Consider the following 19,943-nt stretch of genomic DNA (forward strand, 5'->3'; position numbering starts at 1 on the left):
CCTCCTCCTCCTCCTCTTGCTCTGTTCTCCTCCTCCTCCTCCCCGTGCTCCTCCCCCTTCTTCTCCTCCTCCTCCTTCTCCCCCTCCTGCTCTGTCCCGCCCCCTGGCCCGTCGGGGTCAGCCCAATAACAGCCTCTGGCTCCTTCAAATGTTATCTACCTAAAAATAGAATTAAGGACATAATTTCTACATGTTCTTAATTCTATTGTCAGTCTTGATGAGCGTGCCAAAGTTGGTGAGTTTTTGAGCATGTTTAGAGGGTCAAATTTGGCCTTAAAAGCCCCAGGCTGCAAAAAAACAATGAGAAACACTATAGGAACAATCGGTGAAAAAATATTGTTATAATAACCTTTAAATTTACACTTCAAAGTTTTTCTTTGTTGTGGTCACAGTGTATGCAATACAATTTTTACAAAATTAAAGTAGTTGAAGTCAAATTTAGTGAAACAAAATACAATGAAATGTCAAAGAAAAAGTTGTCTAAATCCTTTAAAACCTTGCTTGGTGTAACCAGATTGGAGCCTCTTGCGGTCGGTTTTGGCCTTATGTTCTCTGCTGTTATGTGAAAGTGAAACTTAAGTACACGTGAAGTCAAACTCGTCATCCACCCTGTGCGATTGGCTCCGACCCTCAGCAGGGATTTTCGGGATCGTTAGATTACATTACGTTATGCACATGGAAGTGAACCCAGAGTGTAGTACAGGGGCAATCATGTATCGCCCGCGGCCTGAATATTCTAATAAGCGGGTCCAGCCCAACTATTTTGGCCGTTTTAGTGAGGAAAACCACATCTAAGTTCCGCACATCACGCCCGTCACGGTGGATGCACCAATAATTAAACAGCCTTAATGAGCATAATGTGACAGGTGTGTGTGTGTGTGTGTGTGTGTGTGTGTGTGTGTGTGTGTGTGTGTGTGTGTGTGTGTGTGTGTGTGTGTGTGTGTGTGTGTGTGTGTGTGTGTGTGTGTGTGTGTGTGTGTGTGTGTGTCGCTTTCTTAGCATCAGTGTCAATGGGCATCCCACACCAATCACTGACTAAGGATTTAAGAAGAAATGAGAGGCTACAACATGTACATCTCGTTCTCAATACATTGTTTATTGTGCAAGTCATATGACAGCAACATCTTTGCCTTCATTGTGGACAAAGGAAATAACTGCAAGTATCACAATACAGTCACTGTGATCAGCTCCTTTTAGCTTTCCACATAAAAGGTGGAATACATGACTCATTTTCGTACTCTGATTAAAGGAAAACAGGGGCATTAGTTGTCTGGAGAAGCGCTAACAACAGAGTGCTTCACCACGCAGCCGTCGTCCAGTGAAACCTGCATAAAGGTTCTTGATGCGTTACCATCAACAGCCGTTCAAGTGGCAAATATCTGTGTTTACCCTAAATCAGACTGAAAATAATTCATTTAGAAAGCTGATTTGTTGGCAAGGCAACAGATTTCCCAGAGAGTCCATACCTCTATAGCAGAGGTTGAAGAGCGACAGGTTAGCATGCACATCATAATCACAATGTAGAAATTATTGGAACGCAGAAAATTGAGATGAACTACAATCCCCATGAGACTGCAATTCAAACCAGAAGCCTCCTAATTTGTTGAGTCCACTTTGCAGATGTTTTTTTTACGTTCCTCGTGAAAATGTCACGTTTAGAAACTTGTGCTTCCTCTATGACACGAGCATGTCTCGTACTGCATATCGTTAATCGACTGATCGCTGTGGCGGGAGAACATGATGGCAAATCAAGACACACATATCTGTGAGTCACCAAAGTTTGTGCCAAAGAAATGAAGTGGAGTTATCAGTGCTGCCCGAAATAGCAATTTGCAAGACTATAGCAACACAGAGGTTTGTACTACAGTTACAATAACGTGTTGTCCACCGGCACCTTAGCGGACACCTTTGTCTCTGGGGCTGACAGAGATAGACACCAATATTTCACTGATGGGAGCCTCAGAGAGAGTCCAGTATGACATTCAACAAATGACAGTGTGAAGCCCACAACATTGCAGTGACACAAGTGCCTCCGCCTGCAGTCTGACTGACCGGCACACTGCACACACCCTACACATTTAAAGGGATCATTGTGAACTACACACACACGCTCCTCAACTAGCTTAATTCTGCACAGCCTCTGCACACAGATGACTCTGCTTTCTGTACGAGCGGGTCAGAATCACTGCCTGCTCTCGTTTGAGCGAACATGGTGGAGTGGAGTAACGCCAGTCTTACTGAGGGATTATGTGGTGATGCTATCATCACAACCACTCTCCCACTGTCTATTTATAGTTCACAGAGCTCTCCCTACTCTCCCTCCCCTCTCTGTCAGATTATCCACACTGCATGCTAAATGCATTAAAAGGAGAACGAACCAGCAGTTTGTGGTTTTGGACACTGAACGAAATACAACACCTGGACCCCGTCCGACAGAAGAGTTTGCAAACGTCACACATTCCAAGGACAAGAATTGATGTTAAGGACATTTAGGTCAGGACACCTAATTTTCTCCAGGACATTGCCATCATCTGATTTGTTCTCTGCATCCTCAACTAACCATGTAACCTCCCAAATCTCTGATTGAGGCAGCACACTCTCTTAAGGCTGTTTTATGCTTGACGCACGAGAGTGGCGTGAGGAACTTAGGCCTGTCACGATAACAAATTTTGCTGGATGATAAATCGTCCCAGAAATTATTGCGATAAACAATAACAATTCCGTTTTGATATAATTTTTCCACTAATATATTAAAAATGGTATAATAATGCAAGTATACCCTTTTAAAGACAGATAAACTTTTATTTCTTAAGAATATTTAAAATTGGAATTGTATTATGAAAAAAGATATTGTAAATATCCAAAATAAATAATCAAAACAACCTCTCTCTCTCCCCTCATGTCTCCCTCTACTCCTCATGGGGCTCTCATGCTGCACTCAGGTGTGCCAGGTGCCCCGCCTCCCCACACAAGAGTGATTGACAGGCAGTGATGGGAAAGTTCAGTTTCTACATGAACTAGTTCAAAGTTCAGTTCACAAATTTTAATATGAACTAGTTCAGTTCATAGTTCTAAATTCATAGTTCCAAAAATGAACAAGTTCATAATTCTTTTTTTTTCAAAATATTGCTGCGAGCATTGGAGTTACGTGATGCACCTGAACGCATCACCCACTATCAGCAGCATGAAGCTTGTTAACCCTTAAAAAGCCGAGTCGTCCGACAGGGTTCAGAAGCATGTAAAAAAAAAAAAGTAGCGGTTTGTCTTCCAAAACGTACAGTAACCATATGAAGATGAAGTATTAATGGTGGAGACAGAGTCTGAGGTAGTGCTGCTGTCTTCTATTTGTTTTTGTCGTGATGCTTCGCATGTTGATGACGTTTGCGGCGGTGCGACTTTGGTGGTTGCTGTTGCCAGATTGGCTGTTTTCCCCCTACATGTTAAGGTCCGTTTGCAGTGTGCCTTACCCAGGTTTTCCACTGGAAGGCTCAGAAATCTGGCAACTCTCTAAAACGACATTAAACTGTGCGAGCGCCGTTCACTAACACCAGAATGAGCACCGCTCACAGTGACGTCTTTGGTAAATGAAAAATGATCGAGCCTGGCAAACTTATCAAGGTCATTTTTAATTATCGTGCAATTAATTGATTTATAGATTATCGCGACAGGTCGAGCGGAACTGAGACGTGCGGAATCAGCATGCGAGAACGTGTGTGCCATTTATACTACACACGGCTCCCTCTCCCAAACTGCAGGGGGCAGTGTATCGTAAACACACTTCCACCACAGTATTAAATTAGAGCAGAAGACGTAGACTTATTCTCTTCAACACCAACAGGTGATCCTGCAAGTGGAGAGTAGACAGGAGCAACTATTGTTTCAAATTGAATTTTCCCTTTTTTGAAGACTGACACTGAAGCAAATTGGCCTCTGTGAGTCAAATCTTGTGTTTTTAGTGTGGATGTGCAGCTTTATGGTTTTTGTGTCTTCAGGCCTCCTCCTCTTCAGCGTCTCATCTCCGTCCATGTGGTCAGAAAAATTTGGAGGCACGCAGCGCAGTGACGTCTATGGGGGCTTTTCCACCGGAAAGAACCAGGTGCTAGTTCAGAGCCAGGGCCAGCCTCAGCACTAGTTCTTTGTCTTTCCACTGCCAAAGCCCCGGCCTATCATGGGCTAAACTGCTGCTACGCTGGCCCCACTTCGTTGCTGGGCTAGAGAGGAGCCAGACTGGGGCCCGACGCGTCATCAGCTGGGGGCGGAGTTATCGCTGGAGTTATCACTACCTTCAAGGTGGAAGCGAGGTTGTACCGGCTTTCTGAAAACTACAGCGAACACGGAGCCCCAGTGTGGTTATAGAGAAAAAAATAAAAAATAACGCGAGGGAACGATATAATAAGTCGCTTCCTGAAGTTAATAATACGAGAGAACGGGATTATTTAATCTGCGTTCACGGAGCCGCGGCTCTCGAGAGACTGGCTCATCCAGGTACGGTGAAATCAGTGACGTATCACGTTTTGGAGTGATGCAATGACGTGGCTCCGACTTGGCTCCGTTAACGGTGGTGCTCATTTAAGAACTGGCCCTGGCATTGGCCCCGAACTAGAACCTGGTTCTTTTTGGTGGAAAAGCCCTATGTGTGAACAGGGCCTCACGGAGGGGCGTGGCAGCTGAAATTACGTAATTCAGCCCCACGGAGCCGTGCAAAGCTCACAGACACATCAAGCATAAAACAGCCTTTAGGGGAGGGTTCCCTGCATCTGGAAAGTCCAGGGTCTTGAAGGCATCACACCAGAGTGCAGACGGCAAATGCAGGACTGCTGCTGGAGGCGCCTGCCAGACAGGGCATGGTGTCAGAGCTTTGAACAAGGAAATCACACCCTAATCTGGATCAGATGCAAAATTGCTCTGCATTCTCCCTCTGGTGCTTTCTGGACTGGGGCGCGGCTCTGATAGGGCTCCAAGTGGGAGCCACATCATTGTGTCATTCCAAAACGTGATACGTCACTGATTTCACCAATTTAGCGCTGACAGTGCTCGTAGAAGAACCAGGAGACGGACTGTAACATCGGTTTAGTCCAGGTCGCTGCATCTAGTTTGGCCTGAACCTCTGTTGCAGACCAAAGAGCCAGAAAACATTGAGTCTCCTCGTATCTCTTTTGTTGTTTTTTGACGTCCGTCTTGCTTTAGTCCGGAGCCCCGGAGTGGCCAGAGAGGGAAAAAATAAAATAACGTGTGTATGACTTTGGGGGATATTTTTCAACATTTGGGCATTACACTGTGAATTTCTGCTCCTTTCACTTTATTTCTGGGTGTGTCTGAATCAAATGCTTCAACATGGAGGAATGGAGGTGTAGAATGATAGAACGCAGCTCTATAGCCTTTTCCAATGGCAACCTACGTAAACACACTAATTAAAGTTCTCTTTTACATGAAGCGCCATTAAAAGGCTCATTTTATGCCTATAAATCATTTACAGTAGTATGTAGTTTGTTTTTTAGTTGCTGATGAACCAAAAGTATTGCTTCATTATAAGCCGCCCACTGCATGGTGGAGCGGCTGCATTGTCTCAGCCTGCGGTCATAACGCGAAACAAGACATGGACGTGAAGTTAGTTACAATGATGTCACCATGAAAAGCCTGAAAAAAACAACCATGGAAAACTGCTTCTAAATAATATCTGATGCAGCTGACTGACAGCGGAACAGCATGGCAATACTCTCAAGAGCCGTGGCTCCACGATTGAGGATTTAATTATCTCATTCCCTCGTATTATTAACTTGAGGGAATGACTTATTGTATCGTTCCCACGCGTTATTTAAAAATTTTTCGGGCTCCGAACTAGCACCTGATTCTTTCCAGTGGAAAAGCCCCCTGAGGAGGCTCGTTGGGGCTATCCCGGGTCTGGGGAGCTGCCGGGCGCCAGGGTGGCGGTGTCCAGGCCCGATGGCATCAGGCCCGATGGCATCAGGCCCTGGAATGTCGCTACTGGCCTCCCCACAACAATTCCAACCACACCCAGTAGACAAACAACACACACACACACACGCACACACACACACACACACACACACACACACACACACACACACACACACACACACACACACACACACACACACACACACACACACACACACACACACACACACACACACACACACACACACACACTCCTCATCAATGAGACGTGCTGCTGATGTTGCCTGTTTTCTGCCTTCATTCGTTCAACTATCAAAATCATGCACTTCCTTTGTTGTTGCTTCCTTGTTAATTTATGTACCTGCTTGAAAATCATGTTACTATCTCGATAGAGCTGCTCAGGCTGGCTTAATCTCACAACAGTTGGAAATTGTTTGGATCAATGCAATAACTGTAAATAGTATATGTAGCTCGGGCTGCAACAACAAATCGATATAATCGATAGAATTCGGTTATTAAAAGTGTTGGCAACAAATTTCATTATCAATTCCCTGTGTCCTGCGATTTATGCGCCACTCACCATGTTGCGGAGCCGTTTACTTCACCTTCAGAGCTTTATCAATGCTGGCTGACTGAAATAAAGTTTAAATAAAGAACCTCATCCTGCAGAGCAAATTGAACGGACGGAGGCGGTACATAGGCCTGTCACGATAACAAATTTTGCTGGATGATAAATTGTCCCAGAAATTATTGCGATAAACAATAATATTGCCGTTTGATACCATTTTGCCACTAATATAATATTAATGGTTTAATAATGCAAGTACACCCTTTTAAAGATAAACTTTCAAAACAACTAAAAACAATAAATAAAATGGACTGTCAGTCTCTGTTAACAAAAAATGCACTTGAATGAAAACCACACACAACTGAAACAATAAATAAAGTATAAAGTCTCCGTAAACAAAATTGCACTTCAATATATTTTAAACATTAAGATATTAAACAGTCAAAACTTCAAATCCAATTAGGACTTTTGTAAACAAAAAGTGCACTTGAATAAAAACCACACACAACCAAAACTAATTTATAAAACAGACCCTGTTTCTGATAAGAAATTTACATTTCCATTATTTATCATTATTAATTTGATTATTTGTATGTTATTTTATATATGCTAGGGCATATATACAAACTAAAATACTACAGTCTCAATCAGATTCTGATTATATAGAAATACAAACATGCTCATGAAAGTAGACATTTCAGGACGCTATAAAATAAAAATAACAACTCTTAATATTTTGTTAAATGAAACTATCAATGATGAATTAAACACAAACTAATCACCAGTATTAGGCTGTGTTGGGGAAGATTAGCCTCACTTGTGCCTTCCTCAGGTCTCTCCTCTTAATCCAGCTCAGGTTGAATGTGTTGACCAAACTTTTACAGAGTCCTATGGCACTCGTTGTCCGATCTTTGTTGCTGTCCAGACCATGGGACACAGCAAGATGGAGGTTCTGGCCAAAGCAATTGAGCCATGGCCAGCCAAGATTCCTTACTGCAGCAACAATGTTAGCACCATTGTCTGTAGTGATGCAGACTAGTTTGTGCTCATCCAGTCCCCAGTCTGCTAAAGCAGACTTCAAGTTTTCTCCAAGGGTGTCAGCAGTATGGTTATCTGATCTCTAAACACTTGGAGTGCGGGGTCCAGTCAGAAGTTATGTAGTGTATGGTCAAGCTCATATAGGGGGTCATGTTTGAGCTTGACCACATGTCCATAGTGGCGAACTACACCGTCTGTGAGTGCACACCTTTTGGCACTCTCACGTGTATATTTTGTTTGTTTCTTAAACACCCCAACCCCAGCCTCAGCCTCTTTGGTAGCTGTTTTTTTTTCCCAGCTGGGAAAACTGCAACGGGTGGCTGTGTTTCAGGTGAAGGTGCAAGTTTGTCGTGTTGCACAAACTGTTTTGAAGCAAATTCGACATACCGGCTCATTAATGTTCTATATTTCATATTTTTTCATTTGGCTTAAATCCAAAGTGTTCCCACACGTCCGCTGTTGCTTTCGGCTAAGAAACCAATTCCATCGTTGTTTATTCCTTCTTCTTCTTCTATTATTTATTCCTCCAAATCTCTCCCTTGACTTCTCATGGGGCTCTCATGCTGCACTCGAGGTGCGCCGGGTGCCCCGCCCCCGCCTCCCGACCCAAGAGTGACTGACAAGAGGGTTCACGCCTCATTACGCCAAGGAACTGAGAGGAGTCAGTCGAGACGGATGGAGCAAAGTTAACTCATTATCCAGTGTCTTTGGTAAAAGAAAAATTATTGAGCCTGGCAAACTTATCAAGCTCATTTTTAATTATTGTGCAATAAATTGATTTATTGATCATCACGACAGGCCTAGCGCTACAGTAGAACCTGTGAGAAGCGGACCTACAAAGAGCGACACGCTGTACTGGATATGTCACTGTGCACGGACACATATTTAACTGTTAACACAGCTTAATGAGCGACAACCTGCCGAACGCGGACAATGGACAGGTTTTCCTGGAAAACTTCAAGCTGAGCGACACGGAAACGGCCAGAATACTTGGGCAGAACCCAATTATTGGAATATTCAGACGTTGTGGTGTCAGGAGATTATCATTGCCGCTTCCCCGCAGCACAGCGCTGCAGTGAAGCTCCTCTCCGTTAGTTTGACCTTCCCTTAAAGGAGACATATCATGCTTTTAAATCCTTCCTTTTTACATATAAATCATACAGTTGTGGTCTATACAACGCGAAACTGCAATGCTTGGGTCTGAATTCCTCATTATTATAGCTCCACAGGCCCCTTTTCTACCCCTTTTCTGATGCGCTTCTGAGAGCAACTCGTTTTGGGGCGGTCTCTTCAAATGCAAATGAGACACTTCATACCCCTCCTCCTCTCCAGGTTGCAGAGGTGACACTCGGTTCAACGTCACCCTGTTCGGCCATCTTTGTAGTTTGATAGAACAGATACAATTATCTAGCGGCGCAGAAACTTTATATTCACACATTATTTACAAAATGTCAACAACGGAAGATTTGTCCATCCAGCCATACATGTTGGAGCCAGAGTCGGACCCGGCGGAGCGAGATGAAAATGACGATGATGCACCTACAGAACAACGTCTTCATATGGATGTAACGCAATGGTGTGTTACTATATTTACACTAACTTCTCCATCCATGCCCACTACTACAATACTGCCTGTATTACAACGACTATTTAACACAGAAGTTACATTATAATCTAAAACGAGCACACAGCGCTAACATATGAAGACGGTGCAACTGCTAATGCTAACAAAACAATGACAGGGACGTCTTATCATCACACTTTTTAGCGTTATATACAGCTTACCGAAGTGCTCTGTTCGTCGTCTCCATAGATAGAAGGAACTGACCGCTCAATCAGACCAAGTCTTTCGGCAAATCCTTCTTTATACTGGCGGAGGTTGTTGAAGCAGTCATCCTTAAAGTGATTCGCGCACACAAAAATGACCTTACCCACAGATGTGGGTACATTTCTGTGAAAAATAAAACTCAACCAGGCACTTCGAAAAGGTTCTGATGCTGGGAGACGGTGTAACGAAGCTTGTGGGTTACTACATCCAACAACCGAACATTTCGACTTATCCTCTCGTAACTTCGGTTGGACTACAAAATCGCAGCGAGAAACAGAAATGGCGGATTGCTCGAAATGTCGATGTCCTAATTTGGCAGTTCCGCTGAGAATACTGTGACGTCATTGTTCAAAAAACGTAATAGAGAATAGAAAAATCGAAACCGATCGCAAAATATGACCAAAACAGAATATAAAGATATCAACGGAGCACCTGAAGAGACTACTTTGAACTTTTCTGTACTTCTAAACACTCTAAATATACAACAAAATGCATTTAAGGGCTAAAAAAGTGGATTTAGCATGATATGTCCCCTTTAACTGCAGAGAAAATAAGGCCCGTGGGCCAAAACCGACCAAGAAACTACAATCTGGTCAATCAAGCAAGGAGGTTATATATGATTTATACAAGTTTTTCTTTTGACATTTCACTGTATTTTGAATACACTGAATGTTTCATTACAATTTACTTTATGTTGAGATTGTAGTCATTTTCAGTACTAACTGTTTGATCGTACAAAAATATAGATGATTTCATCAAGTGCTCTGTGACCACAACAAAGAGAAACTTTGAAGTGTAAATTCAAAGGTTATTATAGCAATATTATATCAGTCTGGTCCACTCAAGATGAAACTGGACTGTATGGGGTCCCTGAGGTCAATTAAATCTTAATTACATCTTATATACGTGTGCCCCCCCTCTATCTGTCCTCAATCTCCTCTCTGTCTTTGAGTGTCACCCCCCCCACCCCCCCCCCCCCCCTGTTCTGTTCACCCAAGCTGCTGCTGAACAGAACAAGGGGAAAAGAAAAAAGAAAAAATATCGACTCGAGTTCTTAAATTAATAGTAACTATGGCACAGGCTGAAACAAGTGTATATCACAGCTGCCCCATTATAGCCACCTACATCATGGACACTCTAGCACTGAGCACACCGTTAGAAAAAGCAAGTATTTGGAGAATAAAGTTAATATATTGCGCACACACTTGGACACTAACATCAGGCTCAGGTGCTGGATGCTCTACTGCTGCAGCACTCTGTTTCTTAGAGAGAGAGAGAGAGAGAGCTAAGACAGCTGGTTATATAATTCAATCAGCAACAGCACATCATGCTGACATGAAAATGCAAGGTCAAAATCAAGAATAATTTAGCAGCTCTGATCTAAATACTGATGTAGACAAATACAGAATTTTAAGTTTTGACGAGACTGACTTGTGTTCTTTCTTACAGTTTATTCAGCAGAGAGGACTGGACAAAAAGCACAATAAACCACGTATACCTGTCTATTCTATCATTAACTTAACCAACAACATGTAAGGTTTAGAGAAAGGAGTTTTTGCGGCTCAGGTTGGTCCCGTCGCAGCGCCACCGCCATGCAACCCTGCGTAATGGGACATCCGCGCTGTGCTCACAGCTGATGACCGAACTCTCTCTCTGTCTCTCTCTCTCTCTCTCACACACACACACACACACACACACACACACACACACACACACACACACACACACACACACACACACACACACACACACACACACACACACACACACACACACACACACACACACACACACACACACACCTTTCGTTTAAAACACACTTTGTGGACGTGTGCAGGCTTTTTAAAACGAGATAGACGCACGACATGAGGACAAAAGCACGGAAGTGTAACTTCAGAAGCATGCTCATCCTCCTCATCCTCCTCCATCACGAGAGTTTCGGACGCAGGTGGAGACACTCACCCTTTATGGCAGGTCCGTCCAGCACGGTGCTGATCTGGAAAGCTACAGATGTGAAAGAATTGTCTCTGACCGGGACGTCTGATGACTGTTATCTGAAGAAAACCCAGTGATGGAGGCACACGGCCTCACTCAGACGTCTGCGGTGTCACAGATCATCACAATGCGAAGTCACGTGAAAAATCGACCAGGCTGCTGCTGCATTCACGTGTCGTGGGACAAATGGGTCTCCAGACGCAGCACCCCAGCACCACACCTCCTTCTAGCGTCAGTTTAACAGTTTTTACACTTTATATGGTACGATTGAAATGTCTGAAGATGTCTGAAGTGATGAGACAAACAGAACGACAACACAAAGAGAAGATGCAGGCCAACAGGGAAGAACAAATGCATTTTAAAAGGTGAACTACAATTGATTACTCCAATAAAAATTAATATGTGGATTCACATATATTTTAGAGGACATCTAAAGAAGACAAAGTATTAAGATAACAAAAAAGCCTTATGTTGAATCAAGGTACAACACAAGTTCACAAGACATAATATTAATAGGATGATGGAAAGGTAAAACTGCTGATAAAAACAGGTAAAAGATTATTTAGTAAAAGACATTCAATTCTCGTAAAATATCAGGATAATATGTTGATATCACAAAAGAAAAATAGAAAGGATGATAAATACGACGTTGCATACAATAAGTCATTCCCTAAAGTTAATAATACTCAGCCGGGTCTGTATCTGGGATTTGTTATGGGTACAACTACTGTGTAGTATCGGATTGGATACTGGTATTGGTATCATACAATTATGATACACAACAGGAAAGGTAAAACTGATTTTCAAATCCAGGTAAGACCACAATTCAAACAAAAATATTTAAAGATATTCAAATAAATTGCTAAATGTGACAAAGAAAAGGTAAACATGTTAGATTCACACTTACTTCATATGTATATGTTCAGGGGCCATAAACATCAGCTATTTAGCAGTGAAATTACATCATATTGTGATGAGTTTATTTGAGCGTAAATATATTTTAAAAAGATTTATATTTTCCCGTGAGCTCTCCACCCGCAGGAAGGTTCTTAATCCGTGCAATGGGATCTGGGTGACAGTGCTCAGACTGCCACCCCTGCGACCCGGAAACGGATAAGCGGGAGAAAATGGATGGATGGATGGAAGATTTATATTCAGTCCAAAGACATGCAATCTTTCCAACGCCTTCATCCTCTCCAACACACTGAATTCCCCACAATCCATTAATATACGAGCAGTGTTGGGAAAGTTACGTTTCTACATGAACTCGTTCAAAGTTCAGTTCACAAATTTTAAAATGAACGAGTTCAGTTCATAGTTCACAATTCAAAATTTTGAACTAAATTCACAGTTCCAAAAATGAACGAGCTCATAGGTTTTTTTTTCCAATATGTTTCTGCAAGCTATTACCCTCAGAATACTGGCATTTCCCCATTGTTGCCAACCATTCAGTCCACACGAGTAGCCAGCTGCAATTTGGAGCCCCTACACTTTAAGTACCTGATTTTCGGACTATTTAACATAAGCTGCACCCACCAAATTTAAAAAGGAAAAACGAAAAGAAATGTTGGACTTAGGTGATGCACATGAACGCATCACCCACGTGTTAGCGGCATGAAGCTTGTTAACCCTTTAAAGACCGAGTCGTCGCAGCAGGGTTCAAAGCATGTAAAAAAATAAGAAAATAAAAGAGTGTAAAGTAGGGTAACCATACGAAGATGAAGTATTAATTGTGGAGGCAGAGTCTGAGGTAGTGCTGCTGTCTACCATTGCCACGATGCTTCGCATTTTGATGACATGCGTTGGTGCGACTCTGTGGTGGCTGCTGTGGCCAGATTGGGTTTTTCCCCCCTCCATGTTAAGGCCCATTTACGGTGTGCTTTAGCCGGGTTTTGGACTGGAAGCCTCTATGGAAATTTGTCCCTCTCTTAAACAACGTTGAACTGAGAGCGCCGTTCACAAATGCCAGAATGAGCACGCTCACAGTAACGTTCATCAGGCAGAAATACAACATGTTCAGTTCACGTTCGCCCAAAATATGAACGAGTTCATGAACGAGCGTTCACCGAACTCGTTTAGGCACAACACTGTAGACGAGTGTGTAAGGGCAGAGGATGAACCCTTGAAATCCTCAGTTTGAATTTGAATCTGGACGGCCTTTGTGGAGTCTGCATGTTCTCCTCCAACAGTCCAAAAGCAGTTGAAGTTAATGTCAGTGAGGTGTGAACTCTGCCTTCTGTCATGAGACGGAACTGAGGCTCAAGTGCAGACAGCAAAACAGGAGACACAGGATTTGATTTACGGATTTATTTAAAACTAAGGGAAGAGCGGAACCAAGAAAAACCTACTAAGGCAAAAACTAATACTAAGACGAAAACAGAAAACGATCGGGAAACTCCTGACGGAAAAGTTACTAGAAAACAAAGTACAAACGAACGCAGCCAAAGAGGACGGGCGGAGGAGTCTGGCACAGGAGTGGGGAGACTCAGCTGCAGAGTGGGAAGGTTAGAGGGGATCGTAGTTCCAGGCAGCAGGCAGACAGGAATCCAGTTACGCATAGGACCAGGCTGAAGTATTTTACGGTTTGGCGGCGGTTTGTGGTCATGCCGTGTTTATATAGGAGGTGCAGGTGGTGAGGCCACTCCCCGCTGGAAGCAGTTGAGTTTATTGGAAGTGCGAGGTCATGCCCATTAGACAGGAGGCCACCAGATGGTGCCAACGGACCAAATTTGGGTTGAGAAGTGGAGGGCATGACACCTTCATCACCCTGTAGCCTTCCGATAAGTGAAGTGTAGAGGGACAAAGGATCTTTACTGCTTTAACTTTATAGCTGATTTCACAGAAACCTTTGTAACATTTCAGGTTGAGCTAATAGAGAATGTGACCATATAGGGTTAGGGTTAGTTTACGTTTTCAGTTTATGATGGTAAAGAGTCTGGCTCTGAAGAGACCAGGTATATTTCTAAAACGCTGTGGTTTGATGAGTGCACTTGTTTTAAACAGTCCCGATCTTGTTGAAAGAATCTATTTTCACTTTTTTTTTTTGAAAATCCAGAGTATAAATGTCCAGCTGTAGCTTTAAGTCTGACTTAGAAAGCTCAGGTCTGTTTGAAACGGTTCAGTTCTGGTTCATATATTTTATTACTGAGAACTCAATGGCTTTGGTCTGTCAACATACTCCTTCTTATTCAGGTTTAAACCTGTATTACCACATTTTAAAAAAAACAAACATAAAAAATCTCAACTCATTCTATTAACAACGAGAATGTCTCCAACGCCACCATTTGTCATCATGGAAACCAATGGATTACAAGGTTATTTGATCCACCACACCACCCCTTCCATCATTTGTCATGGTCATTTGAAAGACTTCACTACTTGTTTTTCAAAAAAAAAAATTTTTTGAAGGGCTTCACGATTTGATGTACACACATTTTGTAGACAGACACATTTTCTGTGAAGTGTCCCTGAGTACTGTGAAAGGCGCTGCCAAATTAAATGTATTATTATATTGTTACTGTCCAATGCTTAACTTAAGTTCTTTCGCCGTTTGCTGTTTAGGCAGGAGGAGGCGGGAGCAGCAACACCACCACCTGACAGAGCTCCTGAGGGAGATGCAGGCCTCAGATGAGCGGGAGGCACACCTCAATAGGGAGTTTCAGCGCCAGCAAATGGAGCAGCAGGAGCGTACACGTCTGGATGAGGTCCGGGCCCGCCAGGAGGAGAGGCAGGAGGAACGGCGCCAGGGGGTGGCTTTGCTTGCCCAGGCCCTGAGAGCCCAGCGTGGCACAGGGCCAAATGAATAGCCGGTTCAAATATGTAAATAATATGTTCAAATATGTAAATAATATGTTCCAATAAATAGTTTTTTCACACCCCAATATGCGCATCTACTTTTTGGTCAACACTTGTGATGTGCTGGAGGTCTCCACTCTGACTGTGGTGTGAACTGAGCCGTATTTTGTGAGGAAAAAGTTTGGAATGAAAACTTGTTACAATTCAGATTATTTTTTCTGTCAGATGCTTTCAGAAAAACTTGTATGGGGTTGTTAGCAGTGAGCTTTCTGATTTGTTTGGCTTGTAGATGGACAACAAGGGCGCAAAGATCAGTGTTGCAGATTTAATGCAGCCTGAAACAAGTAGAGCAAGAAAAACAAAACTAACTCAGGTAACAGTAACAGGTTTTTGAAATAACACAACACCAAACAGTTTCTTCAAATATATACAGCTCTATTTACAAATACTTCATGCATTTAGGACATCACCGGACACACTCTCCCACACAGGTAGCGAAAGGTCTCTTCAGACATCCGGAAGTTCTGCAGCCACTGTGTGCTTGTGAAGCAAGGCACTATCCTCTCCCACCAGTCGTTGCTTCGAGTGACAGCCCAACTTGTAGGCCTGTGGCGGTGTTGTTGCAGCGCTGCCAGGATGACCTGGGAGACATAACAGCACATTTATACACATTTAAACATCAATCTATTTCTATTTTATTATATTGTATTTTTTACTTTTTCTAGTTTCTGCTGTGTGTGCTTCTTTCTTTTTTACTATCCTGTTGTACCACTGCAAATTTCTCCACATGTGAGATAAATAAAGGATATCTTATCTAATCTTAATTAAAAGCCAGTGATATAAGACAATTGGAAACACTTTTAAATTAATAAAAAAGCCCAGTATGAGGCTTCCCGTTTTCGGTAACACATAATCAAAAAAGGGGAAAAGGACATAATCATAATTACAGGTGAAATTTATCTCTTCCCAATAACTACAATAAACTAAAGTAAGTACAAATGGCTTCTGCAGCGGTAAAACAACTACTAGTAGTAACTATTGAAAAAACAACATTTTTTATGAAGGTGACATTTTAATGGCTGATTAATCATGAGGTGCATTTTAGACATGTAATGGAGTAAAAACTACAGATAATCGGGGCCAAACGTCATGGGGTGAAAGTAAAAGTATGCTCTATATTTTCACTGAAGTAAAGTACAGTTACCCGGTTGCGTCGCCTCTTTCTTCTCTCCCGCAGTCGTCTCTCCCCTTCCCATCTCTCCTCCTCCTCCCGCCTCTCCTCCTCACAGCTCTCCTCCTCACGGCTCTCCTGCTCACGGCTCTCCGGTTTTGCAAGGGAGCAAAAATCCAGAAGAAAACACACGACGATCTCATAGTCCTCCATGTTTGTTCCTCGAGTTCTCCCGCGTTGACCGCTGCGTAATGGCGTCACATCCTGTGTGATTACGCTGCCGTTCATAACCCCGCCTACATTTCAAACCGTTACCCGTGTAATGGAAACGCGGCACTGATACGGGTCTGGTTACGGATAGTAACCGGTACCTGACCGGTACCGGTACCAAGGGGCACTGTGGAAACGGGGCTTTTGTGTCCTCGGTCGCTCAAGAGTTGGAAGCGGTGGGTGACAAGGGAATTGTCTGTCTCCAGCTCCAGAGCGTCCAGAGCGACTGGCGGTGCCAGTGCATCCACAGTGCAGCTTTACGCACAACTGTCACCATTTATGCTTACTCCTAAATTAGACTGATTGTTACACACCTTGTCACAAATGATAATCAATCGGTGTTATCCACCGCTCTGTATCATTTGATGATAAAACTATGACATATGAACATGGTGCAACTAATTCAGTAGTAATGTCTCACTAAAGAAACACATCTACACTATACCACTGCAGCTTGGCTGCTTGTGATTACGTGGATCTATAAGTCTGATATTTGAAGACATTAAATGTATGAGATGAATCTGGCTTCAATTCTCCACCTCACCATCTGTGCCGCCGGTTTCCCTGTCTCCAAAATGTACATGTGCAAGGTTCAAAGTTGGCGTACTGGTATGTTCATTCTCCCGCAAAGTTTATTTTTTTAGATCACAAACTTTGCGTGGGAAGTGGCGTACGCATCTTTCAGGACTCATTTTTTGCGTAAGCTGGCTTTATAAATGAGACCCCTGGTACCTACACTGGCACGTACTGCGCGATGAGAGACGCTATTAAACATGGATGGATCTCACGCAAGCAGCAGATGCTGAGAGAAGAATATTTATTTCTGTCAGGATAAAAGCAGCTGCAGATAGGGAGAAATGGAGTTAAAACAAACCAAATAACAAATAACAACTGCAAAGAATAAATGAATAAAACATGATACCGGAAGAAACTCTGGAAAAAGTTTAAAGAGTGAGGTGAAAGCATATGATTACAAAGACTAACTGAAAGAATATAAAAATATGTAAAATATTTAGAATGAAAATAAACCAACTAAAAAATCCTGAATGAGGAAATGCAACAAAATGAGAGGTGAAAAAACTAGAGAAATTGACAGAAGAGCAACAAAATAAGCAACATAAATTAACCATTTTGAGACATTCAACACAAAATAACACAAGTGAAATAAATCACTAAAATATTACAACATGACATAAGCAAAAATAAATATAATCTACAAAGAAACATAAATTAAACTGAAACGGCCAAAATATTTGGGCTGGACCCGATTATTTGAATATTCAGACATTGTGGCGGTGTCAGGAGATCAGTTTTGAGATCTGAATGATCACTGCTTCCCCGCAGCATGATGTTGCGCTGTAAAACTCTTCTCCGTCAGCCCCTCCATGCTCTCCTCGTTGCGTGTCCGCAGACTGTGCGCAAGTCGCAGATGCGCACATGATTGTATCCATACTACACTCTGGGTTTACTTCCGTGCACGTTCAATAACGTAACGGAACAATCCTGAAAATATCTCCACTTCTCCTGCCTGGCGTTCTCCACCTTTCTTAAAGTAGTTTATGTTTCACTTCAGGAGTTCTGAGCTGTTTGGATCTTTATTTGCTTTTAAATTGTGATTATTCAGACGGGGTCCTGTAGGCTCGTGCGCACAGGTCACGCGGTCACACTGAGCGGTCTGGTCGACCGCAGAGGGTCGGAGCGGAGCCTTGCGCATAGGGTGGATAACGATTTTGACGTCACGCGTAGTCTGCACACACCAAAGTTTCACTTTCCCATTACAGCAGAGAAAATAAGGCCCGTGGGCCAAAACCGACCAAGAGGCTCCAATCTGGTCCCACCAAGCAAGGAGGTTGTAATGGATTTATAGAAGTTTTATTTTTTACATTTCGTTGTATTTTGCACCAGAATGTTTCATTAAAATTGACTTTATGTTGAGATTGTAATCATTTTAAGTTGTAACTGTTTGATCTTGCAAAAATATAGAGAATTTCATCACATACACTATGTGTGAGGTTATTATAGCAATATATCACCAGTCTGAACCACTCAAGATGAAACTGGACTGTATGTGGTCCCTGAAGTAAATTAAATCTTATTAAATAATTATTTTGTGTACATCTTATATATACATGTATATATTCAGTTATGTACTTTTAAATGACCATAACATATTTGGTGTTTGGTTTGTTCAATATCAACTGGTCCTACAATTTGTCCTCGTGAACTGTCCATCCAAAGAGAGGACATCTGTATTCAGGAGAATACTGGCCCTTGGATTTAGGGCATCCCTACATCAGAAATTCACAAGAACTATTTCATGACCTTTTATGAAGTCAGTATAGTATTGTCCTCATTGAAGAATAACACCTCACAAACTCAAGTGAATATCATCTGTGCAGCGATGAAACACCAACAGGAATGAACAGAACCAACAGCAGAAACCTCTGCAAGGCTGCCCTCTGGTGTACTCCCCTCGAATAAAAAAAAGAAGCAAATATATAACCAAAAAAAACAACATAAAAATATAATGAATGAATTAGAAAAAGCATAACCCTGAATAATACAAAGAAATCACCCCAAAAAATTATGAAATTAAAGGTAAAAGGGATTAGATATTTAAAAACAAACAAACAAACTTACTGGTCATTATTTACGCTTCATTTAATGTAAGTGGCTTGTCCTGTCCTGCTGCGCCCTCTGGTGGTTGTTGACCACAATAACATCTGGAACGAAACCTGGATTAATGCTTCTGAAGATCAATATCACTGAAATATGACTTAAAAGTTAGAGAGGTCTGCTTCCATCAGAAAGACAAAGGATTCATCAGGTACATTTTTTGAAATTTTGACCCATTTCAAAGCAGGGACTTGTGGTCGGGGGATTTTGTTGCATTTTATTGTCCAACCATTTCTTATAGCTCTTTGCCCACATATATGTGGGACTAAAATGTGTTCAGAGTCAAATTATTTTATGACGCCTTTGGTGTAGGATTTCCAAAGCGTGACTGTTTTATTTTACAACTTAAATCTGAAATTTGAAGTCGAAATTGTTTTATAAGGACTTTGAAGAATTTAATGTTGTTTTTTTTATTGCTTGTTATCGTTTCAAAGGTGATTGTTCATTTTACAACCTAAATCTGATCTTTGAAGTCAAAGGGGCTTTTCTTATTGTTCCATGTGGGGTTTTCAAAAGTAATTGGTTATAGTATTTGGTTATTTTACAACTTAAATCTTATCTTTGAAGTCGAATGTTTTTTTTTTTTTTATTGTTTGATGCAGTTTGATGCAGTTATTGTCTGAGGCACTTTGGGTGGAGCGGTTCACGAATCTTTACTAAAGAAAACTTAAACATTCTTATCC

The sequence above is a fragment of the Lipophrys pholis genome (assembly GCF_963383615.2).
Source record: "Lipophrys pholis genome assembly, chromosome: 15".
Taxonomy (NCBI): Eukaryota; Metazoa; Chordata; class Actinopteri; order Blenniiformes; family Blenniidae; genus Lipophrys; species Lipophrys pholis.